Source organism: Anomaloglossus baeobatrachus, chromosome 7 (assembly GCF_048569485.1).
Source record: "Anomaloglossus baeobatrachus isolate aAnoBae1 chromosome 7, aAnoBae1.hap1, whole genome shotgun sequence".
Lineage (NCBI taxonomy): Eukaryota > Metazoa > Chordata > Amphibia > Anura > Aromobatidae > Anomaloglossus > Anomaloglossus baeobatrachus.
The window spans coordinates 198,461,138-198,480,953 of NC_134359.1; the positions used below are offsets into that span (position 1 = coordinate 198,461,138).

The 19,816-nt window shown below is 42.0% G+C and overlaps 26 non-coding genes across 26 annotated transcripts; all 26 read left to right on the top strand.

Annotated features, from left to right (window-relative positions):
* The first annotated feature begins 131 nt into the window (after positions 1 to 131).
* TRNAS-GCU (transfer RNA serine (anticodon GCU)) lies at positions 132 to 213 on the top strand. The gene has a single exon. It is a non-coding gene; the product is annotated as a tRNA-Ser (tRNA).
* A 1,205-nt stretch (positions 214 to 1,418) lies between these two features.
* On the top strand, positions 1,419 to 1,500 carry TRNAS-GCU (transfer RNA serine (anticodon GCU)). The gene has a single exon. It is a non-coding gene; the product is annotated as a tRNA-Ser (tRNA).
* Positions 1,501 to 2,790: 1,290 nt separating this feature from the next.
* On the top strand, positions 2,791 to 2,872 carry TRNAS-GCU (transfer RNA serine (anticodon GCU)). The gene has a single exon. It is a non-coding gene; the product is annotated as a tRNA-Ser (tRNA).
* A 604-nt stretch (positions 2,873 to 3,476) lies between these two features.
* TRNAS-GCU (transfer RNA serine (anticodon GCU)) lies at positions 3,477 to 3,558 on the top strand. The gene has a single exon. It is a non-coding gene; the product is annotated as a tRNA-Ser (tRNA).
* A 604-nt stretch (positions 3,559 to 4,162) lies between these two features.
* Positions 4,163 to 4,244, top strand: TRNAS-GCU (transfer RNA serine (anticodon GCU)). The gene has a single exon. It is a non-coding gene; the product is annotated as a tRNA-Ser (tRNA).
* A 604-nt stretch (positions 4,245 to 4,848) lies between these two features.
* TRNAS-GCU (transfer RNA serine (anticodon GCU)) lies at positions 4,849 to 4,930 on the top strand. Its single transcript has one exon. It is a non-coding gene; the product is annotated as a tRNA-Ser (tRNA).
* Positions 4,931 to 5,534: 604 nt separating this feature from the next.
* On the top strand, positions 5,535 to 5,616 carry TRNAS-GCU (transfer RNA serine (anticodon GCU)). The gene has a single exon. It is a non-coding gene; the product is annotated as a tRNA-Ser (tRNA).
* A 1,290-nt stretch (positions 5,617 to 6,906) lies between these two features.
* TRNAS-GCU (transfer RNA serine (anticodon GCU)) lies at positions 6,907 to 6,988 on the top strand. Its single transcript has one exon. It is a non-coding gene; the product is annotated as a tRNA-Ser (tRNA).
* A 604-nt stretch (positions 6,989 to 7,592) lies between these two features.
* TRNAS-GCU (transfer RNA serine (anticodon GCU)) lies at positions 7,593 to 7,674 on the top strand. The gene has a single exon. It is a non-coding gene; the product is annotated as a tRNA-Ser (tRNA).
* Positions 7,675 to 8,278: 604 nt separating this feature from the next.
* On the top strand, positions 8,279 to 8,360 carry TRNAS-GCU (transfer RNA serine (anticodon GCU)). Its single transcript has one exon. It is a non-coding gene; the product is annotated as a tRNA-Ser (tRNA).
* A 604-nt stretch (positions 8,361 to 8,964) lies between these two features.
* On the top strand, positions 8,965 to 9,046 carry TRNAS-GCU (transfer RNA serine (anticodon GCU)). The gene has a single exon. It is a non-coding gene; the product is annotated as a tRNA-Ser (tRNA).
* A 604-nt stretch (positions 9,047 to 9,650) lies between these two features.
* TRNAS-GCU (transfer RNA serine (anticodon GCU)) lies at positions 9,651 to 9,732 on the top strand. The gene has a single exon. It is a non-coding gene; the product is annotated as a tRNA-Ser (tRNA).
* A 604-nt stretch (positions 9,733 to 10,336) lies between these two features.
* Positions 10,337 to 10,418, top strand: TRNAS-GCU (transfer RNA serine (anticodon GCU)). Its single transcript has one exon. It is a non-coding gene; the product is annotated as a tRNA-Ser (tRNA).
* A 604-nt stretch (positions 10,419 to 11,022) lies between these two features.
* Positions 11,023 to 11,104, top strand: TRNAS-GCU (transfer RNA serine (anticodon GCU)). The gene has a single exon. It is a non-coding gene; the product is annotated as a tRNA-Ser (tRNA).
* Positions 11,105 to 11,708: 604 nt separating this feature from the next.
* On the top strand, positions 11,709 to 11,790 carry TRNAS-GCU (transfer RNA serine (anticodon GCU)). Its single transcript has one exon. It is a non-coding gene; the product is annotated as a tRNA-Ser (tRNA).
* A 604-nt stretch (positions 11,791 to 12,394) lies between these two features.
* On the top strand, positions 12,395 to 12,476 carry TRNAS-GCU (transfer RNA serine (anticodon GCU)). The gene has a single exon. It is a non-coding gene; the product is annotated as a tRNA-Ser (tRNA).
* A 604-nt stretch (positions 12,477 to 13,080) lies between these two features.
* TRNAS-GCU (transfer RNA serine (anticodon GCU)) lies at positions 13,081 to 13,162 on the top strand. Its single transcript has one exon. It is a non-coding gene; the product is annotated as a tRNA-Ser (tRNA).
* A 604-nt stretch (positions 13,163 to 13,766) lies between these two features.
* Positions 13,767 to 13,848, top strand: TRNAS-GCU (transfer RNA serine (anticodon GCU)). Its single transcript has one exon. It is a non-coding gene; the product is annotated as a tRNA-Ser (tRNA).
* A 604-nt stretch (positions 13,849 to 14,452) lies between these two features.
* TRNAS-GCU (transfer RNA serine (anticodon GCU)) lies at positions 14,453 to 14,534 on the top strand. The gene has a single exon. It is a non-coding gene; the product is annotated as a tRNA-Ser (tRNA).
* A 604-nt stretch (positions 14,535 to 15,138) lies between these two features.
* Positions 15,139 to 15,220, top strand: TRNAS-GCU (transfer RNA serine (anticodon GCU)). Its single transcript has one exon. It is a non-coding gene; the product is annotated as a tRNA-Ser (tRNA).
* A 604-nt stretch (positions 15,221 to 15,824) lies between these two features.
* Positions 15,825 to 15,906, top strand: TRNAS-GCU (transfer RNA serine (anticodon GCU)). The gene has a single exon. It is a non-coding gene; the product is annotated as a tRNA-Ser (tRNA).
* A 604-nt stretch (positions 15,907 to 16,510) lies between these two features.
* TRNAS-GCU (transfer RNA serine (anticodon GCU)) lies at positions 16,511 to 16,592 on the top strand. The gene has a single exon. It is a non-coding gene; the product is annotated as a tRNA-Ser (tRNA).
* A 604-nt stretch (positions 16,593 to 17,196) lies between these two features.
* On the top strand, positions 17,197 to 17,278 carry TRNAS-GCU (transfer RNA serine (anticodon GCU)). The gene has a single exon. It is a non-coding gene; the product is annotated as a tRNA-Ser (tRNA).
* Positions 17,279 to 17,882: 604 nt separating this feature from the next.
* TRNAS-GCU (transfer RNA serine (anticodon GCU)) lies at positions 17,883 to 17,964 on the top strand. Its single transcript has one exon. It is a non-coding gene; the product is annotated as a tRNA-Ser (tRNA).
* A 604-nt stretch (positions 17,965 to 18,568) lies between these two features.
* TRNAS-GCU (transfer RNA serine (anticodon GCU)) lies at positions 18,569 to 18,650 on the top strand. The gene has a single exon. It is a non-coding gene; the product is annotated as a tRNA-Ser (tRNA).
* Positions 18,651 to 19,254: 604 nt separating this feature from the next.
* On the top strand, positions 19,255 to 19,336 carry TRNAS-GCU (transfer RNA serine (anticodon GCU)). Its single transcript has one exon. It is a non-coding gene; the product is annotated as a tRNA-Ser (tRNA).
* Positions 19,337 to 19,816: the final 480 nt, after the last annotated feature.

Sequence of the window (19,816 nt, forward strand, 5' to 3'; positions counted from 1 at the left end):
GACATTATCCAGTGTAGGAGATGTGATAAGGTCCATTTTGCCAGAGGCCGATACACAATCTTTAGCTCAATTGCACAGACTGGTCAAAATCCTCATCAGATCATATCACCTGATTTGAGGTTTGTGATGTAGACGAGGTGGCCGAGTGGTTAAGGCGATGGACTGCTAATCCATTGTGCTCTGCATGCATGGGTTCGAATCCCATCCTCGTCGGTTTAATCTCCTTCTTCCGTGTTGAAAAGCTTAGTTTCCATTTAGAACCCAGGTGGTGGATATTTGACCTTCTCAAATCTCTGAGATAGTGCAATGAAGGATTCATAAACCTGTGCTGTCTAAGTGCATATAAAAGAGAAGACGTCATCCGATGTAGGATTGCATCAGGCATGCCAAATAAAAACGGTGGGTTTTATTTTGCCAGATTGAGCATTGGTTTGTGACTGGTAAGGATTGCCTTAGTCCAACTCCAGACACCAGACAATGAAGGAGAAGAGATAAGGCCCACTCCGTTAGAGGCCAACTTAAAATCTTCAGTGAAAAAGCAAAGACTCATCAAAATGCTCTTCAGATCTTATGGTCTGGTTTCTACGTTTTTGGGCAGAGAAGTTGGCTGTGAAGTTCAGGTGATGCATTAACAATACAGTCTATGGATTGAGCTGTTTATGCATGGTTTTGACTTCCATCTTTGTTCTTGTTGTTTTCTTGCCCTTTCACTGTTCAAGAAGACTGCTATCAAACTTTTCTAGCAGGGAGAGATGCGCATGGAAGCATTTCAATCTGGCAAAAGAAAACCACTGTTTTTATTTGGCATGCTTGGTGCCATCCTACATCGCATGACATCTTCTTCCTTCTGAGCACTTAGACAGCACATATTTATAATTCCTTCATTCAACTATCTCAGAGATGTGAGAAAGACAAATTTGACATTAGTCTCTCACTATGAAAGGTGCCCTTTAAAAATCGAAACTTCTATATCGGGACTATGAAAAGAAGGCACTGCTGAGATTCGAACTCAGGATCTCCTGTTTACTAGATAGGCACTTTAACCAACTAAGCCACAGCACCTCTTTTCCTACTGACCGATAGTAAAGCAGCTTCTGGTAGAGTGGCCTTATTTGATCTTCAGTGTCATCTGATGTCTAGAGACAAACTAATGCAAATGCTATCTGGGATAAACCAATTTTCAGGGCTTCAATACAGACACGACATTCAATCTTTAGTAAAAATACTGTTATTAAAAACCCTGAGCATTAGCTCATTTCTGATATGGTTTGAGCTAGTCTAACTCTTGACATTATCCAGTGTAGGAGATGTGATAAGGTCCATTTTGCCAGAGGCCGATACACAATCTTTAGCTCAATTGCACAGACTGGTCAAAATCCTCATCAGATCATATCACCTGATTTCAGGTTTGTGATGTAGACGAGGTGGCCGAGTGGTTAAGGCGATGGACTGCTAATCCATTGTGCTCTGCATGCATGGGTTCGAATCCCATCCTCGTCGGTTTAATCTCCTTCTTCCGTGTTGAAAAGCTTAGTTTCCATTTAGAACCCAGGTGGTGGATATTTGACCTTCTCAAATCTCTGAGATAGTGCAATGAAGGATTCATAAATCTGTGCTGTCTAAGTGCATATAAAAGAGAAGACGTCATCCGATGTAGGATTGCATCAGGCATGCCAAATAAAAACGGTGGGTTTTCTTTTGCCAGATTGAGCATTGGTTTATGACTGGTAAGGATTGCCTTAGTCCAACTCCAGACACCAGACAATGAAGGAGAAGAGATAAGGCCCACTCCGTTAGAGGCCAACTTAAAATCTTCAGTGAAAAAGCAAAGACTCATCAAAATGCTCTTCAGATCTTATGGTCTGGTTTCTACGTTTTTGGGCAGAGAAGTTGGCTGTGAAGTTCAGGTGATGCATTAACAATACAGTCTATGGATTGAGCTGTTTATGCATGGTTTTGACTTCCATCTTTGTTCTTGTTGTTTTCTTGCCCTTTCACTGTTCAAGAAGACTGCTATCAAACTTTTCTAGCAGGGAGAGATAGACTGATAGACTGGTCAAAATCCTCATCAGATCATATCACCTGATTTCAGGTTTGTCATGTAGACAAGGTGGCCGAGTGGTTAAGGCGATGGACTGCTAATCCATTGTGCTCTGCATGCATGGGTTCGAATCCCATCCTCGTCGGTTTAATCTCCTTCTTCCGTGTTGAAAAGCTTAGTTTCCATTTAGAACCCAGGTGGTGGATATTTGACCTTCTCAAATCTCTGAGATAGTGCAATGAAGGATTCATAAATCTGTGCTGTCTAAGTGCATATAAAAGAGAAGACGTCATCCGATGTAGGATTGCATCAGGCATGCCAAATAAAAACGGTGGGTTTTATTTTGCCAGATTGAGCATTGGTTTATGACTGGTAAGGATTGCCTTAGTCCAACTCCAGACACCAGACAATGAAGGAGAAGAGATAAGGCCCACTCCGTTAGAGGCCAACTTAAAATCTTCAGTGAAAAAGCAAAGACTCATCAAAATGCTCTTCAGATCTTATGGTCTGGTTTCTACGTTTTTGGGCAGAGAAGTTGGCTGTGAAGTTCAGGTGATGCATTAACAATACAGTCTATGGATTGAGCTGTTTATGCATGGTTTTGACTTCCATCTTTGTTCTTGTTGTTTTCTTGCCCTTTCACTGTTCAAGAAGACTGCTATCAAACTTTTCTAGCAGGGAGAGATAGACTGATAGACTGGTCAAAATCCTCATCAGATCATATCACCTGATTTCAGGTTTGTCATGTAGACGAGGTGGCCGAGTGGTTAAGGCGATGGACTGCTAATCCATTGTGCTCTGCATGCATGGGTTCGAATCCCATCCTCGTCGGTTTAATCTCCTTCTTCCGTGTTGAAAAGCTTAGTTTCCATTTAGAACCCAGGTGGTGGATATTTGACCTTCTCAAATCTCTGAGATAGTGCAATGAAGGATTCATAAATCTGTGCTGTCTAAGTGCATATAAAAGAGAAGACGTCATCCGATGTAGGATTGCATCAGGCATGCCAAATAAAAACGGTGGGTTTTATTTTGCCAGATTGAGCATTGGTTTATGACTGGTAAGGATTGCCTTAGTCCAACTCCAGACACCAGACAATGAAGGAGAAGAGATAAGGCCCACTCCGTTAGAGGCCAACTTAAAATCTTCAGTGAAAAAGCAAAGACTCATCAAAATGCTCTTCAGATCTTATGGTCTGGTTTCTACGTTTTTGGGCAGAGAAGTTGGCTGTGAAGTTCAGGTGATGCATTAACAATACAGTCTATGGATTGAGCTGTTTATGCATGGTTTTGACTTCCATCTTTGTTCTTGTTGTTTTCTTGCCCTTTCACTGTTCAAGAAGACTGCTATCAAACTTTTCTAGCAGGGAGAGATAGACTGATAGACTGGTCAAAATCCTCATCAGATCATATCACCTGATTTCAGGTTTGTCATGTAGACGAGGTGGCCGAGTGGTTAAGGCGATGGACTGCTAATCCATTGTGCTCTGCATGCATGGGTTCGAATCCCATCCTCGTCGGTTTAATCTCCTTCTTCCGTGTTGAAACGCTTAGTTTCCATTTAGAACCCAGGTGGTGGATATTTGACCTTCTCAAATCTCTGAGATAGTGCAATGAAGGATTCATAAATCTGTGCTGTCTAAGTGCATATAAAAGAGAAGACGTCATCCGATGTAGGATTGCATCAGGCATGCCAAATAAAAACGGTGGGTTTTATTTTGCCAGATTGAGCATTGGTTTATGACTGGTAAGGATTGCCTTAGTCCAACTCCAGACACCAGACAATGAAGGAGAAGAGATAAGGCCCACTCCGTTAGAGGCCAACTTAAAATCTTCAGTGAAAAAGCAAAGACTCATCAAAATGCTCTTCAGATCTTATGGTCTGGTTTCTACGTTTTTGGGCAGAGAAGTTGGCTGTGAAGTTCAGGTGATGCATTAACAATACAGTCTATGGATTGAGCTGTTTATGCATGGTTTTGACTTCCATCTTTGTTCTTGTTGTTTTCTTGCCCTTTCACTGTTCAAGAAGACTGCTATCAAACTTTTCTAGCAGGGAGAGATAGACTGATAGACTGGTCAAAATCCTCATCAGATCATATCACCTGATTTCAGGTTTGTCATGTAGACGAGGTGGCCGAGTGGTTAAGGCGATGGACTGCTAATCCATTGTGCTCTGCATGCATGGGTTCGAATCCCATCCTCGTCGGTTTAATCTCCTTCTTCCGTGTTGAAAAGCTTAGTTTCCATTTAGAACCCAGGTGGTGGATATTTGACCTTCTCAAATCTCTGAGATAGTGCAATGAAGGATTCATAAATCTGTGCTGTCTAAGTGCATATAAAAGAGAAGACGTCATCCGATGTAGGATTGCATCAGGCATGCCAAATAAAAACGGTGGGTTTTATTTTGCCAGATTGAGCATTGGTTTATGACTGGTAAGGATTGCCTTAGTCCAACTCCAGACACCAGACAATGAAGGAGAAGAGATAAGGCCCACTCCGTTAGAGGCCAACTTAAAATCTTCAGTGAAAAAGCAAAGACTCATCAAAATGCTCTTCAGATCTTATGGTCTGGTTTCTACGTTTTTGGGCAGAGAAGTTGGCTGTGAAGTTCAGGTGATGCATTAACAATACAGTCTATGGATTGAGCTGTTTATGCATGGTTTTGACTTCCATCTTTGTTCTTGTTGTTTTCTTGCCCTTTCACTGTTCAAGAAGACTGCTATCAAACTTTTCTAGCAGGGAGAGATAGACTGATAGACTGGTCAAAATCCTCATCAGATCATATCACCTGATTTCAGGTTTGTCATGTAGACGAGGTGGCCGAGTGGTTAAGGCGATGGACTGCTAATCCATTGTGCTCTGCATGCATGGGTTCGAATCCCATCCTCGTCGGTTTAATCTCCTTCTTCCGTGTTGAAACGCTTAGTTTCCATTTAGAACCCAGGTGGTGGATATTTGACCTTCTCAAATCTCTGAGATAGTGCAATGAAGGATTCATAAATCTGTGCTGTCTAAGTGCATATAAAAGAGAAGACGTCATCCGATGTAGGATTGCATCAGGCATGCCAAATAAAAACGGTGGGTTTTATTTTGCCAGATTGAGCATTGGTTTATGACTGGTAAGGATTGCCTTAGTCCAACTCCAGACACCAGACAATGAAGGAGAAGAGATAAGGCCCACTCCGTTAGAGGCCAACTTAAAATCTTCAGTGAAAAAGCAAAGACTCATCAAAATGCTCTTCAGATCTTATGGTCTGGTTTCTACGTTTTTGGGCAGAGAAGTTGGCTGTGAAGTTCAGGTGATGCATTAACAATACAGTCTATGGATTGAGCTGTTTATGCATGGTTTTGACTTCCATCTTTGTTCTTGTTGTTTTCTTGCCCTTTCACTGTTCAAGAAGACTGCTATCAAACTTTTCTAGCAGGGAGAGATAGACTGATAGACTGGTCAAAATCCTCATCAGATCATATCACCTGATTTCAGGTTTGTCATGTAGACGAGGTGGCCGAGTGGTTAAGGCGATGGACTGCTAATCCATTGTGCTCTGCATGCATGGGTTCGAATCCCATCCTCGTCGGTTTAATCTCCTTCTTCCGTGTTGAAAAGCTTAGTTTCCATTTAGAACCCAGGTGGTGGATATTTGACCTTCTCAAATCTCTGAGATAGTGCAATGAAGGATTCATAAATCTGTGCTGTCTAAGTGCATATAAAAGAGAAGACGTCATCCGATGTAGGATTGCATCAGGCATGCCAAATAAAAACGGTGGGTTTTATTTTGCCAGATTGAGCATTGGTTTATGACTGGTAAGGATTGCCTTAGTCCAACTCCAGACACCAGACAATGAAGGAGAAGAGATAAGGCCCACTCCGTTAGAGGCCAACTTAAAATCTTCAGTGAAAAAGCAAAGACTCATCAAAATGCTCTTCAGATCTTATGGTCTGGTTTCTACGTTTTTGGGCAGAGAAGTTGGCTGTGAAGTTCAGGTGATGCATTAACAATACAGTCTATGGATTGAGCTGTTTATGCATGGTTTTGACTTCCATCTTTGTTCTTGTTGTTTTCTTGCCCTTTCACTGTTCAAGAAGACTGCTATCAAACTTTTCTAGCAGGGAGAGATAGACTGATAGACTGGTCAAAATCCTCATCAGATCATATCACCTGATTTCAGGTTTGTCATGTAGACGAGGTGGCCGAGTGGTTAAGGCGATGGACTGCTAATCCATTGTGCTCTGCATGCATGGGTTCGAATCCCATTCTCGTCGGTGTAATCTCCTTCTTCCGTGTTGAAAAGCTTAGTTTCCATTTAGAACCCAGGTGGTGGATATTTGACCTTCTCAAATCTCTGAGATAGTGCAATGAAGGATTCATAAATCTGTGCTGTCTAAGTGCATATAAAAGAGAAGACGTCATCCGATGTAGGATTGCATCAGGCATGCCAAATAAAAACGGTGGGTTTTATTTTGCCAGATTGAGCATTGGTTTATGACTGGTAAGGATTGCCTTAGTCCAACTCCAGACACCAGACAATGAAGGAGAAGAGATAAGGCCCACTCCGTTAGAGGCCAACTTAAAATCTTCAGTGAAAAAGCAAAGACTCATCAAAATGCTCTTCAGATCTTATGGTCTGGTTTCTACGTTTTTGGGCAGAGAAGTTGGCTGTGAAGTTCAGGTGATGCATTAACAATACAGTCTATGGATTGAGCTGTTTATGCATGGTTTTGACTTCCATCTTTGTTCTTGTTGTTTTCTTGCCCTTTCACTGTTCAAGAAGACTGCTATCAAACTTTTCTAGCAGGGAGAGATAGACTGATAGACTGGTCAAAATCCTCATCAGATCATATCACCTGATTTCAGGTTTGTCATGTAGACGAGGTGGCCGAGTGGTTAAGGCGATGGACTGCTAATCCATTGTGCTCTGCATGCATGGGTTCGAATCCCATCCTCGTCGGTTTAATCTCCTTCTTCCGTGTTGAAAAGCTTAGTTTCCATTTAGAACCCAGGTGGTGGATATTTGACCTTCTCAAATCTCTGAGATAGTGCAATGAAGGATTCATAAATCTGTGCTGTCTAAGTGCATATAAAAGAGAAGACGTCATCCGATGTAGGATTGCATCAGGCATGCCAAATAAAAACGGTGGGTTTTATTTTGCCAGATTGAGCATTGGTTTATGACTGGTAAGGATTGCCTTAGTCCAACTCCAGACACCAGACAATGAAGGAGAAGAGATAAGGCCCACTCCGTTAGAGGCCAACTTAAAATCTTCAGTGAAAAAGCAAAGACTCATCAAAATGCTCTTCAGATCTTATGGTCTGGTTTCTACGTTTTTGGGCAGAGAAGTTGGCTGTGAAGTTCAGGTGATGCATTAACAATACAGTCTATGGATTGAGCTGTTTATGCATGGTTTTGACTTCCATCTTTGTTCTTGTTGTTTTCTTGCCCTTTCACTGTTCAAGAAGACTGCTATCAAACTTTTCTAGCAGGGAGAGATAGACTGATAGACTGGTCAAAATCCTCATCAGATCATATCACCTGATTTCAGGTTTGTCATGTAGACGAGGTGGCCGAGTGGTTAAGGCGATGGACTGCTAATCCATTGTGCTCTGCATGCATGGGTTCGAATCCCATCCTCGTCGGTTTAATCTCCTTCTTCCGTGTTGAAAAGCTTAGTTTCCATTTAGAACCCAGGTGGTGGATATTTGACCTTCTCAAATCTCTGAGATAGTGCAATGAAGGATTCATAAATCTGTGCTGTCTAAGTGCATATAAAAGAGAAGACGTCATCCGATGTAGGATTGCATCAGGCATGCCAAATAAAAACGGTGGGTTTTATTTTGCCAGATTGAGCATTGGTTTATGACTGGTAAGGATTGCCTTAGTCCAACTCCAGACACCAGACAATGAAGGAGAAGAGATAAGGCCCACTCCGTTAGAGGCCAACTTAAAATCTTCAGTGAAAAAGCAAAGACTCATCAAAATGCTCTTCAGATCTTATGGTCTGGTTTCTACGTTTTTGGGCAGAGAAGTTGGCTGTGAAGTTCAGGTGATGCATTAACAATACAGTCTATGGATTGAGCTGTTTATGCATGGTTTTGACTTCCATCTTTGTTCTTGTTGTTTTCTTGCCCTTTCACTGTTCAAGAAGACTGCTATCAAACTTTTCTAGCAGGGAGAGATAGACTGATAGACTGGTCAAAATCCTCATCAGATCATATCACCTGATTTCAGGTTTGTCATGTAGACGAGGTGGCCGAGTGGTTAAGGCGATGGACTGCTAATCCATTGTGCTCTGCATGCATGGGTTCGAATCCCATCCTCGTCGGTTTAATCTCCTTCTTCCGTGTTGAAACGCTTAGTTTCCATTTAGAACCCAGGTGGTGGATATTTGACCTTCTCAAATCTCTGAGATAGTGCAATGAAGGATTCATAAATCTGTGCTGTCTAAGTGCATATAAAAGAGAAGACGTCATCCGATGTAGGATTGCATCAGGCATGCCAAATAAAAACGGTGGGTTTTATTTTGCCAGATTGAGCATTGGTTTATGACTGGTAAGGATTGCCTTAGTCCAACTCCAGACACCAGACAATGAAGGAGAAGAGATAAGGCCCACTCCGTTAGAGGCCAACTTAAAATCTTCAGTGAAAAAGCAAAGACTCATCAAAATGCTCTTCAGATCTTATGGTCTGGTTTCTACGTTTTTGGGCAGAGAAGTTGGCTGTGAAGTTCAGGTGATGCATTAACAATACAGTCTATGGATTGAGCTGTTTATGCATGGTTTTGACTTCCATCTTTGTTCTTGTTGTTTTCTTGCCCTTTCACTGTTCAAGAAGACTGCTATCAAACTTTTCTAGCAGGGAGAGATAGACTGATAGACTGGTCAAAATCCTCATCAGATCATATCACCTGATTTCAGGTTTGTCATGTAGACGAGGTGGCCGAGTGGTTAAGGCGATGGACTGCTAATCCATTGTGCTCTGCATGCATGGGTTCGAATCCCATCCTCGTCGGTTTAATCTCCTTCTTCCGTGTTGAAAAGCTTAGTTTCCATTTAGAACCCAGGTGGTGGATATTTGACCTTCTCAAATCTCTGAGATAGTGCAATGAAGGATTCATAAATCTGTGCTGTCTAAGTGCATATAAAAGAGAAGACGTCATCCGATGTAGGATTGCATCAGGCATGCCAAATAAAAACGGTGGGTTTTATTTTGCCAGATTGAGCATTGGTTTATGACTGGTAAGGATTGCCTTAGTCCAACTCCAGACACCAGACAATGAAGGAGAAGAGATAAGGCCCACTCCGTTAGAGGCCAACTTAAAATCTTCAGTGAAAAAGCAAAGACTCATCAAAATGCTCTTCAGATCTTATGGTCTGGTTTCTACGTTTTTGGGCAGAGAAGTTGGCTGTGAAGTTCAGGTGATGCATTAACAATACAGTCTATGGATTGAGCTGTTTATGCATGGTTTTGACTTCCATCTTTGTTCTTGTTGTTTTCTTGCCCTTTCACTGTTCAAGAAGACTGCTATCAAACTTTTCTAGCAGGGAGAGATAGACTGATAGACTGGTCAAAATCCTCATCAGATCATATCACCTGATTTCAGGTTTGTCATGTAGACGAGGTGGCCGAGTGGTTAAGGCGATGGACTGCTAATCCATTGTGCTCTGCATGCATGGGTTCGAATCCCATCCTCGTCGGTGTAATCTCCTTCTTCCGTGTTGAAAAGCTTAGTTTCCATTTAGAACCCAGGTGGTGGATATTTGACCTTCTCAAATCTCTGAGATAGTGCAATGAAGGATTCATAAATCTGTGCTGTCTAAGTGCATATAAAAGAGAAGACGTCATCCGATGTAGGATTGCATCAGGCATGCCAAATAAAAACGGTGGGTTTTATTTTGCCAGATTGAGCATTGGTTTATGACTGGTAAGGATTGCCTTAGTCCAACTCCAGACACCAGACAATGAAGGAGAAGAGATAAGGCCCACTCCGTTAGAGGCCAACTTAAAATCTTCAGTGAAAAAGCAAAGACTCATCAAAATGCTCTTCAGATCTTATGGTCTGGTTTCTACGTTTTTGGGCAGAGAAGTTGGCTGTGAAGTTCAGGTGATGCATTAACAATACAGTCTATGGATTGAGCTGTTTATGCATGGTTTTGACTTCCATCTTTGTTCTTGTTGTTTTCTTGCCCTTTCACTGTTCAAGAAGACTGCTATCAAACTTTTCTAGCAGGGAGAGATAGACTGATAGACTGGTCAAAATCCTCATCAGATCATATCACCTGATTTCAGGTTTGTCATGTAGACGAGGTGGCCGAGTGGTTAAGGCGATGGACTGCTAATCCATTGTGCTCTGCATGCATGGGTTCGAATCCCATCCTCGTCGGTTTAATCTCCTTCTTCCGTGTTGAAAAGCTTAGTTTCCATTTAGAACCCAGGTGGTGGATATTTGACCTTCTCAAATCTCTGAGATAGTGCAATGAAGGATTCATAAATCTGTGCTGTCTAAGTGCATATAAAAGAGAAGACGTCATCCGATGTAGGATTGCATCAGGCATGCCAAATAAAAACGGTGGGTTTTATTTTGCCAGATTGAGCATTGGTTTATGACTGGTAAGGATTGCCTTAGTCCAACTCCAGACACCAGACAATGAAGGAGAAGAGATAAGGCCCACTCCGTTAGAGGCCAACTTAAAATCTTCAGTGAAAAAGCAAAGACTCATCAAAATGCTCTTCAGATCTTATGGTCTGGTTTCTACGTTTTTGGGCAGAGAAGTTGGCTGTGAAGTTCAGGTGATGCATTAACAATACAGTCTATGGATTGAGCTGTTTATGCATGGTTTTGACTTCCATCTTTGTTCTTGTTGTTTTCTTGCCCTTTCACTGTTCAAGAAGACTGCTATCAAACTTTTCTAGCAGGGAGAGATAGACTGATAGACTGGTCAAAATCCTCATCAGATCATATCACCTGATTTCAGGTTTGTCATGTAGACGAGGTGGCCGAGTGGTTAAGGCGATGGACTGCTAATCCATTGTGCTCTGCATGCATGGGTTCGAATCCCATCCTCGTCGGTTTAATCTCCTTCTTCCGTGTTGAAAAGCTTAGTTTCCATTTAGAACCCAGGTGGTGGATATTTGACCTTCTCAAATCTCTGAGATAGTGCAATGAAGGATTCATAAATCTGTGCTGTCTAAGTGCATATAAAAGAGAAGACGTCATCCGATGTAGGATTGCATCAGGCATGCCAAATAAAAACGGTGGGTTTTATTTTGCCAGATTGAGCATTGGTTTATGACTGGTAAGGATTGCCTTAGTCCAACTCCAGACACCAGACAATGAAGGAGAAGAGATAAGGCCCACTCCGTTAGAGGCCAACTTAAAATCTTCAGTGAAAAAGCAAAGACTCATCAAAATGCTCTTCAGATCTTATGGTCTGGTTTCTACGTTTTTGGGCAGAGAAGTTGGCTGTGAAGTTCAGGTGATGCATTAACAATACAGTCTATGGATTGAGCTGTTTATGCATGGTTTTGACTTCCATCTTTGTTCTTGTTGTTTTCTTGCCCTTTCACTGTTCAAGAAGACTGCTATCAAACTTTTCTAGCAGGGAGAGATAGACTGATAGACTGGTCAAAATCCTCATCAGATCATATCACCTGATTTCAGGTTTGTCATGTAGACGAGGTGGCCGAGTGGTTAAGGCGATGGACTGCTAATCCATTGTGCTCTGCATGCATGGGTTCGAATCCCATCCTCGTCGGTTTAATCTCCTTCTTCCGTGTTGAAACGCTTAGTTTCCATTTAGAACCCAGGTGGTGGATATTTGACCTTCTCAAATCTCTGAGATAGTGCAATGAAGGATTCATAAATCTGTGCTGTCTAAGTGCATATAAAAGAGAAGACGTCATCCGATGTAGGATTGCATCAGGCATGCCAAATAAAAACGGTGGGTTTTATTTTGCCAGATTGAGCATTGGTTTATGACTGGTAAGGATTGCCTTAGTCCAACTCCAGACACCAGACAATGAAGGAGAAGAGATAAGGCCCACTCCGTTAGAGGCCAACTTAAAATCTTCAGTGAAAAAGCAAAGACTCATCAAAATGCTCTTCAGATCTTATGGTCTGGTTTCTACGTTTTTGGGCAGAGAAGTTGGCTGTGAAGTTCAGGTGATGCATTAACAATACAGTCTATGGATTGAGCTGTTTATGCATGGTTTTGACTTCCATCTTTGTTCTTGTTGTTTTCTTGCCCTTTCACTGTTCAAGAAGACTGCTATCAAACTTTTCTAGCAGGGAGAGATAGACTGATAGACTGGTCAAAATCCTCATCAGATCATATCACCTGATTTCAGGTTTGTCATGTAGACGAGGTGGCCGAGTGGTTAAGGCGATGGACTGCTAATCCATTGTGCTCTGCATGCATGGGTTCGAATCCCATCCTCGTCGGTTTAATCTCCTTCTTCCGTGTTGAAAAGCTTAGTTTCCATTTAGAACCCAGGTGGTGGATATTTGACCTTCTCAAATCTCTGAGATAGTGCAATGAAGGATTCATAAATCTGTGCTGTCTAAGTGCATATAAAAGAGAAGACGTCATCCGATGTAGGATTGCATCAGGCATGCCAAATAAAAACGGTGGGTTTTATTTTGCCAGATTGAGCATTGGTTTATGACTGGTAAGGATTGCCTTAGTCCAACTCCAGACACCAGACAATGAAGGAGAAGAGATAAGGCCCACTCCGTTAGAGGCCAACTTAAAATCTTCAGTGAAAAAGCAAAGACTCATCAAAATGCTCTTCAGATCTTATGGTCTGGTTTCTACGTTTTTGGGCAGAGAAGTTGGCTGTGAAGTTCAGGTGATGCATTAACAATACAGTCTATGGATTGAGCTGTTTATGCATGGTTTTGACTTCCATCTTTGTTCTTGTTGTTTTCTTGCCCTTTCACTGTTCAAGAAGACTGCTATCAAACTTTTCTAGCAGGGAGAGATAGACTGATAGACTGGTCAAAATCCTCATCAGATCATATCACCTGATTTCAGGTTTGTCATGTAGACGAGGTGGCCGAGTGGTTAAGGCGATGGACTGCTAATCCATTGTGCTCTGCATGCATGGGTTCGAATCCCATCCTCGTCGGTGTAATCTCCTTCTTCCGTGTTGAAAAGCTTAGTTTCCATTTAGAACCCAGGTGGTGGATATTTGACCTTCTCAAATCTCTGAGATAGTGCAATGAAGGATTCATAAATCTGTGCTGTCTAAGTGCATATAAAAGAGAAGACGTCATCCGATGTAGGATTGCATCAGGCATGCCAAATAAAAACGGTGGGTTTTATTTTGCCAGATTGAGCATTGGTTTATGACTGGTAAGGATTGCCTTAGTCCAACTCCAGACACCAGACAATGAAGGAGAAGAGATAAGGCCCACTCCGTTAGAGGCCAACTTAAAATCTTCAGTGAAAAAGCAAAGACTCATCAAAATGCTCTTCAGATCTTATGGTCTGGTTTCTACGTTTTTGGGCAGAGAAGTTGGCTGTGAAGTTCAGGTGATGCATTAACAATACAGTCTATGGATTGAGCTGTTTATGCATGGTTTTGACTTCCATCTTTGTTCTTGTTGTTTTCTTGCCCTTTCACTGTTCAAGAAGACTGCTATCAAACTTTTCTAGCAGGGAGAGATAGACTGATAGACTGGTCAAAATCCTCATCAGATCATATCACCTGATTTCAGGTTTGTCATGTAGACGAGGTGGCCGAGTGGTTAAGGCGATGGACTGCTAATCCATTGTGCTCTGCATGCATGGGTTCGAATCCCATCCTCGTCGGTGTAATCTCCTTCTTCCGTGTTGAAAAGCTTAGTTTCCATTTAGAACCCAGGTGGTGGATATTTGACCTTCTCAAATCTCTGAGATAGTGCAATGAAGGATTCATAAATCTGTGCTGTCTAAGTGCATATAAAAGAGAAGACGTCATCCGATGTAGGATTGCATCAGGCATGCCAAATAAAAACGGTGGGTTTTATTTTGCCAGATTGAGCATTGGTTTATGACTGGTAAGGATTGCCTTAGTCCAACTCCAGACACCAGACAATGAAGGAGAAGAGATAAGGCCCACTCCGTTAGAGGCCAACTTAAAATCTTCAGTGAAAAAGCAAAGACTCATCAAAATGCTCTTCAGATCTTATGGTCTGGTTTCTACGTTTTTGGGCAGAGAAGTTGGCTGTGAAGTTCAGGTGATGCATTAACAATACAGTCTATGGATTGAGCTGTTTATGCATGGTTTTGACTTCCATCTTTGTTCTTGTTGTTTTCTTGCCCTTTCACTGTTCAAGAAGACTGCTATCAAACTTTTCTAGCAGGGAGAGATAGACTGATAGACTGGTCAAAATCCTCATCAGATCATATCACCTGATTTCAGGTTTGTCATGTAGACGAGGTGGCCGAGTGGTTAAGGCGATGGACTGCTAATCCATTGTGCTCTGCATGCATGGGTTCGAATCCCATCCTCGTCGGTTTAATCTCCTTCTTCCGTGTTGAAAAGCTTAGTTTCCATTTAGAACCCAGGTGGTGGATATTTGACCTTCTCAAATCTCTGAGATAGTGCAATGAAGGATTCATAAATCTGTGCTGTCTAAGTGCATATAAAAGAGAAGACGTCATCCGATGTAGGATTGCATCAGGCATGCCAAATAAAAACGGTGGGTTTTATTTTGCCAGATTGAGCATTGGTTTATGACTGGTAAGGATTGCCTTAGTCCAACTCCAGACACCAGACAATGAAGGAGAAGAGATAAGGCCCACTCCGTTAGAGGCCAACTTAAAATCTTCAGTGAAAAAGCAAAGACTCATCAAAATGCTCTTCAGATCTTATGGTCTGGTTTCTACGTTTTTGGGCAGAGAAGTTGGCTGTGAAGTTCAGGTGATGCATTAACAATACAGTCTATGGATTGAGCTGTTTATGCATGGTTTTGACTTCCATCTTTGTTCTTGTTGTTTTCTTGCCCTTTCACTGTTCAAGAAGACTGCTATCAAACTTTTCTAGCAGGGAGAGATAGACTGATAGACTGGTCAAAATCCTCATCAGATCATATCACCTGATTTCAGGTTTGTCATGTAGACGAGGTGGCCGAGTGGTTAAGGCGATGGACTGCTAATCCATTGTGCTCTGCATGCATGGGTTCGAATCCCATCCTCGTCGGTTTAATCTCCTTCTTCCGTGTTGAAAAGCTTAGTTTCCATTTAGAACCCAGGTGGTGGATATTTGACCTTCTCAAATCTCTGAGATAGTGCAATGAAGGATTCATAAATCTGTGCTGTCTAAGTGCATATAAAAGAGAAGACGTCATCCGATGTAGGATTGCATCAGGCATGCCAAATAAAAACGGTGGGTTTTATTTTGCCAGATTGAGCATTGGTTTATGACTGGTAAGGATTGCCTTAGTCCAACTCCAGACACCAGACAATGAAGGAGAAGAGATAAGGCCCACTCCGTTAGAGGCCAACTTAAAATCTTCAGTGAAAAAGCAAAGACTCATCAAAATGCTCTTCAGATCTTATGGTCTGGTTTCTACGTTTTTGGGCAGAGAAGTTGGCTGTGAAGTTCAGGTGATGCATTAACAATACAGTCTATGGATTGAGCTGTTTATGCATGGTTTTGACTTCCATCTTTGTTCTTGTTGTTTTCTTGCCCTTTCACTGTTCAAGAAGACTGCTATCAAACTTTTCTAGCAGGGAGAGATAGACTGATAGACTGGTCAAAATCCTCATCAGATCATATCACCTGATTTCAGGTTTGTCATGTAGACGAGGTGGCCGAGTGGTTAAGGCGATGGACTGCTAATCCATTGTGCTCTGCATGCATGGGTTCGAATCCCATCCTCGTCGGTTTAATCTCCTTCTTCCGTGTTGAAAAGCTTAGTTTCCATTTAGAACCCAGGTGGTGGATATTTGACCTTCTCAAATCTCTGAGATAGTGCAATGAAGGATTCATAAATCTGTGCTGTCTAAGTGCATATAAAAGAGAAGACGTCATCCGATGTAGGATTGCATCAGGCATGCCAAATAAAAACGGTGGGTTTTATTTTGCCAGATTGAGCATTGGTTTATGACTGGTAAGGATTGCCTTAGTCCAACTCCAGACACCAGACAATGAAGGAGAAGAGATAAGGCCCACTCCGTTAGAGGCCAACTTAAAATCTTCAGTGAAAAAGCAAAGACTCATCAAAATGCTCTTCAGATCTTATGGTCTGGTTTCTACGTTTTTGGGCAGAGAAGTTGGCTGTGAAGTTCAGGTGATGCATTAACAATACAGTCTATGGATTGAGCTGTTTATGCATGGTTTTGACTTCCATCTTTGTTCTTGTTGTTTTCTTGCCCTTTCACTGTTCAAGAAGACTGCTATCAAACTTTTCTAGCAGGGAGAGATAGACTGATAGACTGGTCAAAATCCTCATCAGATCATATCACCTGATTTCAGGTTTGTCATGTAGACGAGGTGGCCGAGTGGTTAAGGCGATGGACTGCTAATCCATTGTGCTCTGCATGCATGGGTTCGAATCCCATCCTCGTCGGTTTAATCTCCTTCTTCCGTGTTGAAAAGCTTAGTTTCCATTTAGAACCCAGGTGGTGGATATTTGACCTTCTCAAATCTCTGAGATAGTGCAATGAAGGATTCATAAATCTGTGCTGTCTAAGTGCATATAAAAGAGAAGACGTCATCCGATGTAGGATTGCATCAGGCATGCCAAATAAAAACGGTGGGTTTTATTTTGCCAGATTGAGCATTGGTTTATGACTGGTAAGGATTGCCTTAGTCCAACTCCAGACACCAGACAATGAAGGAGAAGAGATAAGGCCCACTCCGTTAGAGGCCAACTTAAAATCTTCAGTGAAAAAGCAAAGACTCATCAAAATGCTCTTCAGATCTTATGGTCTGGTTTCTACGTTTTTGGGCAGAGAAGTTGGCTGTGAAGTTCAGGTGATGCATTAACAATACAGTCTATGGATTGAGCTGTTTATGCATGGTTTTGACTTCCATCTTTGTTCTTGTTGTTTTCTTGCCCTTTCACTGTTCAAGAAGACTGCTATCAAACTTTTCTAGCAGGGAGAGATAGACTGATAGACTGGTCAAAATCCTCATCAGATCATATCACCTGATTTCAGGTTTGTCATGTAGACGAGGTGGCCGAGTGGTTAAGGCGATGGACTGCTAATCCATTGTGCTCTGCATGCATGGGTTCGAATCCCATCCTCGTCGGTTTAATCTCCTTCTTCCGTGTTGAAAAGCTTAGTTTCCATTTAGAACCCAGGTGGTGGATATTTGACCTTCTCAAATCTCTGAGATAGTGCAATGAAGGATTCATAAATCTGTGCTGTCTAAGTGCATATAAAAGAGAAGACGTCATCCGATGTAGGATTGCATCAGGCATGCCAAATAAAAACGGTGGGTTTTATTTTGCCAGATTGAGCATTGGTTTATGACTGGTAAGGATTGCCTTAGTCCAACTCCAGACACCAGACAATGAAGGAGAAGAGATAAGGCCCACTCCGTTAGAGGCCAACTTAAAATCTTCAGTGAAAAAGCAAAGACTCATCAAAATGCTCTTCAGATCTTATGGTCTGGTTTCTACGTTTTTGGGCAGAGAAGTTGGCTGTGAAGTTCAGGTGATGCATTAACAATACAGTCTATGGATTGAGCTGTTTATGCATGGTTTTGACTTCCATCTTTGTTCTTGTTGTTTTCTTGCCCTTTCACTGTTCAAGAAGACTGCTATCAAACTTTTCTAGCAGGGAGAGATAGACTGATAGACTGGTCAAAATCCTCATCAGATCATATCACCTGATTTCAGGTTTGTCATGTAGACGAGGTGGCCGAGTGGTTAAGGCGATGGACTGCTAATCCATTGTGCTCTGCATGCATGGGTTCGAATCCCATCCTCGTCGGTTTAATCTCCTTCTTCCGTGTTGAAAAGCTTAGTTTCCATTTAGAACCCAGGTGGTGGATATTTGACCTTCTCAAATCTCTGAGATAGTGCAATGAAGGATTCATAAATCTGTGCTGTCTAAGTGCATATAAAAGAGAAGACGTCATCCGATGTAGGATTGCATCAGGCATGCCAAATAAAAACGGTGGGTTTTATTTTGCCAGATTGAGCATTGGTTTATGACTGGTAAGGATTGCCTTAGTCCAACTCCAGACACCAGACAATGAAGGAGAAGAGATAAGGCCCACTCCGTTAGAGGCCAACTTAAAATCTTCAGTGAAAAAGCAAAGACTCATCAAAATGCTCTTCAGATCTTATGGTCTGGTTTCTACGTTTTTGGGCAGAGAAGTTGGCTGTGAAGTTCAGGTGATGCATTAACAATACAGTCTATGGATTGAGCTGTTTATGCATGGTTTTGACTTCCATCTTTGTTCTTGTTGTTTTCTTGCCCTTTCACTGTTCAAGAAGACTGCTATCAAACTTTTCTAGCAGGGAGAGATAGACTGATAGACTGGTCAAAATCCTCATCAGATCATATCACCTGATTTCAGGTTTGTCATGTAGACGAGGTGGCCGAGTGGTTAAGGCGATGGACTGCTAATCCATTGTGCTCTGCATGCATGGGTTCGAATCCCATCCTCGTCGGTTTAATCTCCTTCTTCCGTGTTGAAACGCTTAGTTTCCATTTAGAACCCAGGTGGTGGATATTTGACCTTCTCAAATCTCTGAGATAGTGCAATGAAGGATTCATAAATCTGTGCTGTCTAAGTGCATATAAAAGAGAAGACGTCATCCGATGTAGGATTGCATCAGGCATGCCAAATAAAAACGGTGGGTTTTATTTTGCCAGATTGAGCATTGGTTTATGACTGGTAAGGATTGCCTTAGTCCAACTCCAGACACCAGACAATGAAGGAGAAGAGATAAGGCCCACTCCGTTAGAGGCCAACTTAAAATCTTCAGTGAAAAAGCAAAGACTCATCAAAATGCTCTTCAGATCTTATGGTCTGGTTTCTACGTTTTTGGGCAGAGAAGTTGGCTGTGAAGTTCAGGTGATGCATTAACAATACAGTCTATGGATTGAGCTGTTTATGCATGGTTTTGACTTCCATCTTTGTTCTTGTTGTTTTCTTGCCCTTTCACTGTTCAAGAAGACTGCTATCAAACTTTTCTAGCAGGGAGAGATAGACTGATAGACTGGTCAAAATCCTCATCAGATCATATCACCTGATTTCAGGTTTGTCATGTAGACGAGGTGGCCGAGTGGTTAAGGCGATGGACTGCTAATCCATTGTGCTCTGCATGCATGGGTTCGAATCCCATCCTCGTCGGTTTAATCTCCTTCTTCCGTGTTGAAAAGCTTAGTTTCCATTTAGAACCCAGGTGGTGGATATTTGACCTTCTCAAATCTCTGAGATAGTGCAATGAAGGATTCATAAATCTGTGCTGTCTAAGTGCATATAAAAGAGAAGACGTCATCCGATGTAGGATTGCATCAGGCATGCCAAATAAAAACGGTGGGTTTTATTTTGCCAGATTGAGCATTGGTTTATGACTGGTAAGGATTGCCTTAGTCCAACTCCAGACACCAGACAATGAAGGAGAAGAGATAAGGCCCACTCCGTTAGAGGCCAACTTAAAATCTTCAGTGAAAAAGCAAAGACTCATCAAAATGCTCTTCAGATCTTATGGTCTGGTTTCTACGTTTTTGGGCAGAGAAGTTGGCTGTGAAGTTCAGGTGATGCATTAACAATACAGTCTATGGATTGAGCTGTTTATGCATGGTTTTGACTTCCATCTTTGTTCTTGTT